Source organism: Chrysochloris asiatica, unplaced genomic scaffold (assembly GCF_000296735.1).
Source record: "Chrysochloris asiatica unplaced genomic scaffold, ChrAsi1.0 scaffold00252, whole genome shotgun sequence".
NCBI classification, from domain to species: Eukaryota; Metazoa; Chordata; class Mammalia; order Afrosoricida; family Chrysochloridae; genus Chrysochloris; species Chrysochloris asiatica.
Window position 1 is genome coordinate 2537882 of NW_006408770.1, and position 10256 is coordinate 2548137.

Here is a 10256-nt window from a genome sequence, read left to right on the forward strand (position 1 = left end):
TGGAGGGTCAGAGAAAAAGAGGAAGACCCCCAACGAGATGGATCAGCCAGCTGGAATCATTGATGGCATCGAGTGTGGCGCCAGTAGAGAGGTTGGCCCAGGATCAGACATTGTTTCGTTTTGCTGTGCGTGGGATTGCTATGAGTCGGTTCCGACTCGATGGCACCTGACAACAACAACTTTTATTTTTATCTTGGTTGTTATTGTTGGTGTGAGATTGTTGCTTTGATTTGCATCTCTTTAATGGCTGTGGGCTATTGTGTCAAACTGCAAAGTCCTTTGAACTGCAAAACCAGTGGTTCAAGCTCACCAGCTGCTCCTTAGAAATCCTATACAAGGTCACTATGGGTCAGAATTGACTCAATGGCACTTAACAACAACAATGGCTAGTGATCGTGAACATTTCTCATATGTTTGTTGGCTGCCTGGATCTCCTCCTTGGTGACGTGCCTGTTCATGTCCTGTGTTCATCTTTAAATTTGGCTATTTGTCTTTTTATTGTAGGGTGCTGTAGTTTCCTATATATTTTAGAAATGAGTCCATTGTCTGATGTGTTGCTGTAAAAGATTTTTTCCCATTCTCTGGGTTCCCTTCTTATTCTTTTGGTGAACTCTTTTGATGCACATAAGTTTTTAATTTTTAGTATGTCCCACTCACCTATTTTGTCTACTTACTTTTCAAAATGTTTGGTAGTCTGTGTGTTTCCTGTATTAGAGCCCTCACATTTGTCCCTATTTTTTCATTGATGACTTTCATAATTTTTGGATTCACATTTAGGTCTTTATTCCATGCTGAGTTCATTTTAGTATAGGGCATGAGGTAAAGGTCTTGTTTCAGTCTTCTGCAAATCACTTAACAGTTCCATCAACACCATCCATTAAAGAGAATATCTCCTCCCCATGTAAGAATCCTAGGCATTTTGTCTAAAATCAGTTGGCTGAAAGTGGATGGGTTAATTTTGGGATTCTGGATTCTGTTCCATTGATCAATGTAACTTTCATTGTACCAGTTCCAGGCTGTTTTGACTACTGTAGCCAATGTAGTAGATTTTGAAATCGGGGAGTGAGAGGCTTCCAACCTTGTTTTCCTTCTTGAGCAGTGCTTTGCCTATCCTTGGTCTCCTTATGTCCATATATAAAGTTTGTACTTGTCTTTTCCATCTCTTTGAAGAATGTTGTTAGAATCTGAATTGGGATTGCATTTTATGTGTAAATAGCTTTGGGTAGTATTGACATTTTCCTTTGTTGAATCTTCCTATCCAGGAACATGGTATGCTCTTCCACTTTTGTAGGTCTCTTTTGGTTTCTTGTATTAGTGTTTTGTAATTCTCTTTGTATAGGTCCTTTGTTTCTCTGGTTATGTTTATTCCTAAATATTTCATCCTTTGGGTGGCTATTGTAAATGGGATTGCCTTCCTAATGCTGTTTTCAGTGCTGTCATTGTTACTATAGAGGAATCCAACTGATTTTTGTGTGTTGAGCTTATATCCTGCCACTTTGCTGAATCTTCCATTGATGTCTAGTAGTTTGTTTTTTTTTTTACTGAGTCTTTGGGGTTTTCTGTGTATAGGATCATCTCGTCTGCAAATAGAGTTTTATGTCCTCTTTGTCAATTTGGATGCCTTTAATTTCCCTATCACACCATATAGCTCTGTCTAATACTTCCAAAACAATATTGAAAAGGAGTGATGACAAAGGGCATCCTTTTGTCTTGTGCCCATTTGCAGAGGGAAGGCATTCAGCTTCTCTCCACTGAGAGTGATGTAGGCTGTTGGTTTTGTATATATGCTCTTGATTATGTTGAGGAATTTCCCTTCAATTCCTACTTTGTTGAGTGTTTTTATCAGGAATGGATGTTGGATTATGTCAAATGCCTTTTCTGAATCAATTGATATGATCATGTGATTCTTTTCCTTTTTCTTATTTATGTGGTGGCTTACACTGATTGTTTTTCTACTGTTGAACCATCCTTGCATCCCTTTTATGAAACCCACTTGGTCACGATGTATCAGTTTTTTGATGTGCTGCTGGATTATGTTGAGAATTTTTGCATCTTAGTTCATGAGAAATATTAGTCTGTAGTTTTCTTTATGAGTAATGTCCTTCCCTGGTATTGGTATGAGGTTTATGCTTGCTTCATAAAATGTATTAGGAAGTTTTCCATCCACTTTTATATTTTGAAATAGTTTATATAGAATTGGTGACAGGTCTTCCCTGAATATTTGGTAGAACTCACCAGTGAAGCCATCGGGGTCTGTACTTCTTTTGGTTGGGATTTTTTTTTTTTTTTTTTGATGACCTGATCTATTTCTTCGTTTGTTCTGGGTCTGTTCAAATTTTCTACTTCACTCTGTGTAAAGTTTGGAAGGTCGTGTTTTTCTAAAAATGCATCCATCTCTTATAATTTTTTCGAATTTGTTGGTGTAGAACTCTTCAAAGTATCCTATTTTTATTCTTTTGATTTTGTTTGGTTCCATTTTGACATCACCCGTGTGGTTTCTAAATCGAGTTATTTGTGTCGTCTCCCTCTTTTCTTTTGTTAGATTTGCCAATGGTTTGTTGACTTTATTAATCCTTTAAAGAACCAGTTTCTTGTCCTTTTGATTCTTTCTATACTGTTTCTGTTTTCATCTCATTAATTTCTGCTCTGATTTTTATTATTTCTTTTCTTTTGGTGACTGTAGGTTCCCTCTGTTGGTCAATTTCTAGTTGTTGGAGATGCTGTGTTAATTGTGGTTTTTTCTTCTTTTTGGATATGTGCATTGATTGCAATACATTTTTCTCTCAGGATGGCTTTCACTGTTTCCCAAAGATTTTGGTATGTTGTGTTTTCAATCTCGTTTGCTTCTAGGAACTTTATGAACTGATGTTTAATTTCTTCTTTTACCCAGTCATTTTTCAACAAGGTGTTCAGTTTCTATGTATTCGACTTTATTTCCTTAGTCTTCTTGTTTTCGATTTCTAGTTCTATAGCATTGTGGTCTGAAAAGATGTGCTGTAGTATTTTTTTTGCCCACAAACTTTTTTTTTTAATTTTTATTGTGAATTATATGATAGCTTACATGGGAGAACATTAGTTTTACATTCATTCTATCGTATATAGTTTCATTGCCATGGTTACAATACCCTCCATGCATCATCAGCCAACCAAAGGGTATACCCTGCAAGCCTGCCCCCTACAGTCCCCCTCCCCACAGTCTTCAGCACACAGTTGCTCTCCCTCTCTGGATCTAAAGTTCCCAGCTGCTCCATCGCTCCATGTCATTGTCTCTGCTTCCATCTCAGGCATCACTGCTTCTCTGGGTAGAGTCCCGCTCTCAGATCTTCTCCATTGATGGTCTTAGGGACCTCTGCTCCTAGACTGGAAAGTTAATCACTCCCTTCCTTGCTATAAAACTTCTACCTTTACATTTCCAACCCTCACAATCAGTTCTGATAACAATTATTCATTATTGTATCCCAAGAGACCCACCTGCATTTCATTTCATCAGCTCCACCTAAACAGATTGAATACTACTCACTGGAGATCTGTCTTCCTCCAGGCCCCCTGGCTCTAGGTTCCCTCTTGAAAGCTTGTAAGCCAGTCACTTCTTGCCTTTGTAGTCCCCACCCCCATTCTGGGTAGCCAATGTCCAAGTTGCCTATTCCTGTCTACTCTGTGTGTGGAGGGGGTGGGAATGATTCTTGCTGTAAGGATTTGTTCCCTCTTTGGAGCAACTGCATCCATAGGTGTAGGTCTAGTTCATCAAATTGTATCAGATTACTCTTTTTTTCCACTTCTTTCTTCTTCTGGTTGAGCCAGTCACTGAAGCCAGGTCAAGTGGGTATTATCTGCAAGTGTGGGTGTTCTTGTGCATATGCCCTCTCTTTTTATCAGCTGAATGCTTCACTCTCCACATTGTAGGGCTTAGCTCTCTGCTTCATTGTTGTTTTTCCCTCACTTCCCCTTATTGGTGATGAACGTTTTCACCAAACAGAGCATGCATTCCCATTGAGTCTTATTGTTGGAAGGAAGTTTGCACTGAGGTGACCCGAACACTTTCCTTGATGTTTCCTGGGCAAGCAACTTGTTTGTTCTTGCCTCTATTGTTTTGTACTTTTCTGTAGGTCTTTCTTTCAAGATGTATCTTCTGTTCTTAGCTCCGTAGTATTTTGATGTTTGTAAATTTATGGAGTCTTGTTTTGTGACCTAACACATGGTCAATTCTGGAGAATGTTCCATGTGCACTGGAGAAAAAAGTATATTGTGCTGTTGTTGGTTTGAATGCTCTGTACACTTCTATGAGGTCAAATTGGTTGATTGTGCTCTTTTGTTACTCTGTAACTTTGTCAAGTTTCTATCTGGTTGTTCTGTCCCTTTTCGAAAGTGGCGTATTAAAATCTCTCACTGTAATTGTAGATTTATCTATTTCTTTCTTCAATTCTAGTAAGATTTACGTCATATATCTTGGTGCTTTTTCATTGGGACTGTAGATATTTATTATGGTTATGTTGTCTTGCTCAATTGACCCTTTGATCATGAGGTAGTGTCCTTCTTTATCTCTTATGTTGGCTTTTGTCTTAAAGTTTACTTTATCAGAGATTAGAATTGCCACTCCTGCTTTTTTATTGTTGCAGTTAGCTTGGTATATTTTTTTCTACCCTTTAACTTTTAGTCTGTTTTATCTTTGTGTGTAAGGTGTGTCTCTTGCAGGCAGCATATTGAAGGGTCTTATTTTCTTATCCATTCTGTCACTCTCTTTCTCTTTACTGGTGCATTCAATCCATTGACATTCAATGTAATTATCGATAGGTATGAATTAATTGCTGCCATTATATTAATATTTTGGTAGTGCTGTTTGTTCTTTTGTTCTTCATGGCTTCTTGTGCTGAGTTTGTGTTTTTTGTGCTATTTCTTGTCATTTTCTTCTTAGTTTTCCTGTTTGCTTGTTCTGCTTGGAAGCTCATTTTCATGATAAGTTGTGAAGTATTAACTTTCTTTGGGGTTAACTGTTCTGTCCAAATAAGAGTATCTGTTGTATCCTTTAATCTCCCTGACCTCCTCACCATCTGGTTCTCAGTTCCTACATTTATCCCTTCTTGGCATTGATATTATTTTGATCTTTGGTTGCCTTCCCAGGTCTTTTGAATTCGTTGTTGCAGTTTTGTACTGTTCTGAACTCTGCTATTTGTCTATTTAGCTCCAGGTGGTGTTGCCATGCCTGTTAATCTCTGGTTGTTGTCTGTTCTTGTTGATTTTCAGTCCAAAAACTCCCTTTAGGGTGTTTTGAAGTACTGGATTGGTTTTGACAAAATTTCTTAGATTCTGTTTATCCTGAAATGTTTTGATTGCACCATTGTGTTTGATTGATCATTTTGCTGAATAGACAATTCTTGGTTGGCTGTTTTTTTCTTTTAGGGTTTTGTATGTGTCTCCCCATTTTCTTCTTTCCTGCATTGTTTCTGCTGAGAAGTGAGTGCTTAATCTGATTTGCTTGCCTTTGTAAGTGACAGTTCTGTTCTCGCTAGCCGCTTTTAGGATTCTCCCTTTGTCTTTGAATTTGGAGAGCTTGGTTATTATATGTCTTGGTGACTTTCTTTTGAGGTCTATCCTTTCTGGGGTTTGTTTGGCTTCTTGAATGTTTATCTTCTCATCTTTCAAGATGTTAGGGAAATTTTTTTCAGAAGCTCTTCAACTTTCTCCTCTGTGGACTTCTCTGAATCTTCCTGTTCTGGAATGCCAATAATTCTTAAGTTGTTCTTCTTCATGTTATCCAGCATGAATCTTAGATTTTCTTCAGGTTTTTTGTTTTATCCTTTTTTCAGCTTGCTCTTCTATGTTAGCAGTATTGAGAAATTTGTTTTCCAGCTCGCTAGTTCTGGCTTCCATCTCTTCTGTTATGCTCCTTTCCTCTTTCAGTGTATTGTCCATTTCTTACATTTTATTTTATTCATCTGGACCTCTTTTTGTAGGTTTTGAATTGTTTCCAATGCTGTATGAATTGTGTTTGATTGCTCTTGTAGTACTTTCCTGACTTCTTCCTTGTTTTCCTTCACCCCTTTTTGGAGCATTTGAATTTTTTTCCATATCATTCCTCTGAATTCCTTCTCAGGAAAATCCAAAACCTGCTCTTTCTCTTCTGGGGAGCCTTTGTCTGTCTCCAGCTCATTTGTCTCAGTTACTCTGTTCTGTTTTGGGACATGTTGTGGTGTTTGAGATCTCTTATTTGTCATTTCCAGTAGTTATGTGGGTTTTGTAATGCTTAAATGGATGTTTGTTGTTGTTATTAAGCTTACTGGGTGTCTCCTGGTGGATATGATCAAGAGATAGACTTCTCTTTTCGCATGCAATGCTTAGCAGCTGTTAATGGCTGTTGTCTCATGGTGGAATATTATGGGGTATGATTGTAGTTAGGCTATATGCCCACGATTGCTGTCTCTTCTTCGGTAACGTAGGGAGAAAAAGCTTCCACCTTAAGGAAAAATGTGTGATCAAAAGGACCAAAAGCAGAAGTAATATAAAGGCAGAAACAAAAACCACCACTTTGAAACAAAAATAAAACTGTAGCAGACTGTCCTGTTTCCTTGCTACACAGGCAGTGTTTGTGCACTGTAGAAGCCTCCAGCAGTGTCTGCTGGGGTGTCCGCTCACTCAGGCCCCTCCTGCATTCAGCACCGTAGAGGTGTGCAGATAGATATTGAGAAATCAGTAGGAAAAGAATTGCCTACTATTTTTTTCTCTGAAGGTCTATTAGGTATTTGTGTGTGCACAGCATAATTCTCGAGATAGTTGTGTCCTTTTATGTTGGGGTTTTACAGATTGTTCATATGGTTTGTCTGTCATGCCTGATAGGCTTGCTTTTTTCTTGTTAGATAGGCCAGAGTACAGGGTCCTGCACAAGTTAATTTTCAGGCTGTGACCCTTAGGCTGACATCATAAGCAGCCACCAGGCTCTTTCTCTCTGTGCCTTGGGAAAATGATGGGCTCAGTGTTAGACTTTTTTTTGGGTAGGGGTGCGCAGTCACCCACCTGAAGGCATCTGGTCAGGGCAATGAAGGCATGACAGGGAAGAGGAGGAAAAAATGTCTAGAATCCTCCGCACCTCCTTTTGCAAATGTCACTGCACTGCTTTTAGCACTGGTTCCCTGTGCCAGTCTGGCTGTAGCCCTTCCCTTTGAACACTGCCTGGGCAGGGTGGCCACAGAGGAATTCCCATCTCAAGCGATTCCTAGTTTGCAGTATTTTCCTTTATACTGTTATTTTTCCACTTGTACATGTGGGAAACTGATGCCCTGTACCTTATGCTAGATCCAGAGCTCTGGTGTTTTTCCATGAGCACAGCTTCTGTGGGTTTTCAATCCCTCTCCCATAGAGCCTTTCCTACCTGCCTGTCTCTGCTGCCCGCCAAAACTGGACCTCTTCCTTCTGATTTTTTGTTTTGTTTTGATGTACACAAAGCACCCAGGAATATATAATCATTCAAACAACTGAAGGGCATACCATACAAGACTGCACCCCGCCCCCCGCAACCAGCCCACAGTGCCTCTCCCTTCATGAATCCCCAGCCACTCCATCTCTCCACATCATTTCTGACTCAATCTGTGGTGTCCCTGCATCTCTGGATAGGGTCCCACATGCTACTCTTCTCCCTTGATGGTCCCAGGGACCTCTGCTCTTGGACTGCAAGATCAATCACTTCCCTCCTTTTGTTACAAAATGTTTACCTTTACATTTGAAACAATTGCAACCAGTCCTGATAACAATTATTGACTATTGAACCACAGGTGTCTTATCCCCATCTCCTTTCACCAGCCTCGTCTAGATAAGTTGAAAATCATTCAGTGGAGATTCTACCTTCCTCCACACCCTCTGAAACTAACTACCTCTTGAAAACTTGTAAGCCAGTCACTTCATGCCTTTAGAGCCCATCATTTTAAGTAGCCAATGTCTAAGTTGTCCATCCCTGTCAACCCTGTGTACAGAGGGGGTGGCACTGATCCTTGATGTAAAGATTTATTCCCTCTTTTAAGCTACTACATCCATAAGCATATGTCAAGTTCATCAAATTGTAGTGAATTATACTTTTTTCCCTCTTCTTTCTTCCTCTAGTCAAGTTCTGATTATCCAGCCATTAAAGCTAGGTCAAATGGATGCTATCTGCAAGTATGGGTGTTCTTGTGTATCTCCCCTCTCTTCATATCAGCTGGACATGTCACTCTCAGCTCTAGCCCTCTGTGCTACTATTCCCCCACTTCTCCTTATTGGTGGACCAACATGGTCACTAGCAAGGTTGCATGCCTGATCATGTATTCCCTTTGAGTTGCAGTCTTGGAAGGGCTTTTGCCCTAAAGGGTCTTTATTACTTGCCTTGATGTCTCCTTGGTGAACAACTTTCTTGTTCTTGTAGTAGTCAATCAGACTGCCATTTTTGTTTTTTATTTTTCCTCTGGTCTTTCTTTCAAATAGTATCATCTGTTCCTCTAGTTGCTTCATGCTGGTCTGCTTATCTTTTCAAGTGGAAATTTCCCACCTCAGAAAATTCTGGATGGGGATCAGAATTCCACCTAAGGTCTTATGCACTGCAAAGGCTCCACAGGAATCCTCTTTCACTGGTCAAGTTATAGCCCCCTGGTTAGGTATTCCTATCAGCTGTAGGCTGAAGATGGACTTACAAGCTTTCTATGGTGATGTTTGTGGCTATTCCTTTCTCTTCCCCTCAAGTGTCCATTTTACAATAGTAGGCAAGGGGAATCAAGATTCATAAGACAGTCAAGCATATTAACATTACTTCCCCTCTTTCACCCATTCAGACTGTGCCTCAATCCCTGCATCACAGAGCTCTCTTGTTCCAAGATTGAGCATACATCACTATTTACCTCTGTCCCATGTAACAAAGGCAAATCTGCATAAATGTTCTTCTATCTACCTTGTTCTTCCTTTTCCCTGCCTTGTCTTGTGTATTGGCCCCCAACACCCGAACTACAGTGTGGCTATTCCCTACTCTGTGCTATATCGTCTCCTCTCTTCTTCATCGCCCCCCCCCCACACACACACACACAAACAAACACCACTGGTAACCAACAAAGAATTTTTTTTTCCCTTTTAATGTGGGTGTTTTTTCAATAATGGAATTATGCAGTATTTCTCTCTTGGTGACTGATTAATTTCACTCAGCATAATGTTCATCCTTGTTAAATGGTGGCTTACAGTTTCCTTCAAGTTAGCATAAAAGTCTATTGTGTGTATGTACCAAAGGCTGTTTATCCATTCTTCCATAGATGGGCACTTAGGCTGTCTTCATCTTTTTGCTATTGTGAATAGTGCTGCTATGAACATTAATATGCATATATCTACTCATGTTATGGCTCCCATTTCTTGTGGATAAATACCAAGTAGAGGTATGTCTATTTCCAACATTCTGACGAAGCACTATACTGTTTTCCAGAGTGGTTGGACCATTTGCAATCCCACCAACAATGTAGAGAGTTCCAGTCTCTTCACATCCTTGCTAGCATTTATTATCCTCTGCTTTTTTTAACTTCGCTGTGTAAGATGATATCTCATTGTTGTTTTGATTTGCTTCTCTCCAATGGATGATGATAGTGAACATTTCTTCATATGTTTGGAGGCTGCCCTAATGTCTTCCTTGGTGAAGTGTCTGTTTATGTCCTATACCCATTTTTTCATTGGGTTATTTGTCTTTTTCTTATAGAGGTGTTGTAGTTTCCTATATATTTTAGAGATTAGTCCTTTGTTGCATCATTGAAAAAGTTTTTTTTTTGTTTTGTTTTTTTCCCATTCTGGGCTCCATTCTTACTCTTGTGGTGAAATATTTTGATGCACATAAGTTTTTAATTTTTTTTATGTACCAATCATCTATTTCATCTACTTTGGTTTTAGTAATTTTCACAATGTTTGGTAGTCTGTGTGTTGCCCTCAAATTTGTCCCTATTTTTTCACTGATGGCCTTTATAATTCTGGGATTCACATTTAGGTCTTTAATCCATGCTGAGTTGGATTTTGTATATGGTGTGAGGTAAAGGTCTTCTTTCAATCATTTGCATATTGCTTTCCAGTTCTGGCGGCACTATCTGTTGAAGAGACTATCTCTTCCCCATGCAATATACTTAGGTATTTTGTTGAAAATCAGTTGGCTGTATGTGGATAGGTTAATTTCTGGGTTCACAATACAGTTCAATTGACCTACATATTTTTCATTATACCAGTATGAACCTGTTTTGACCCCTGTAGCCATGTAGTAAATTTTGAAGTCAGGG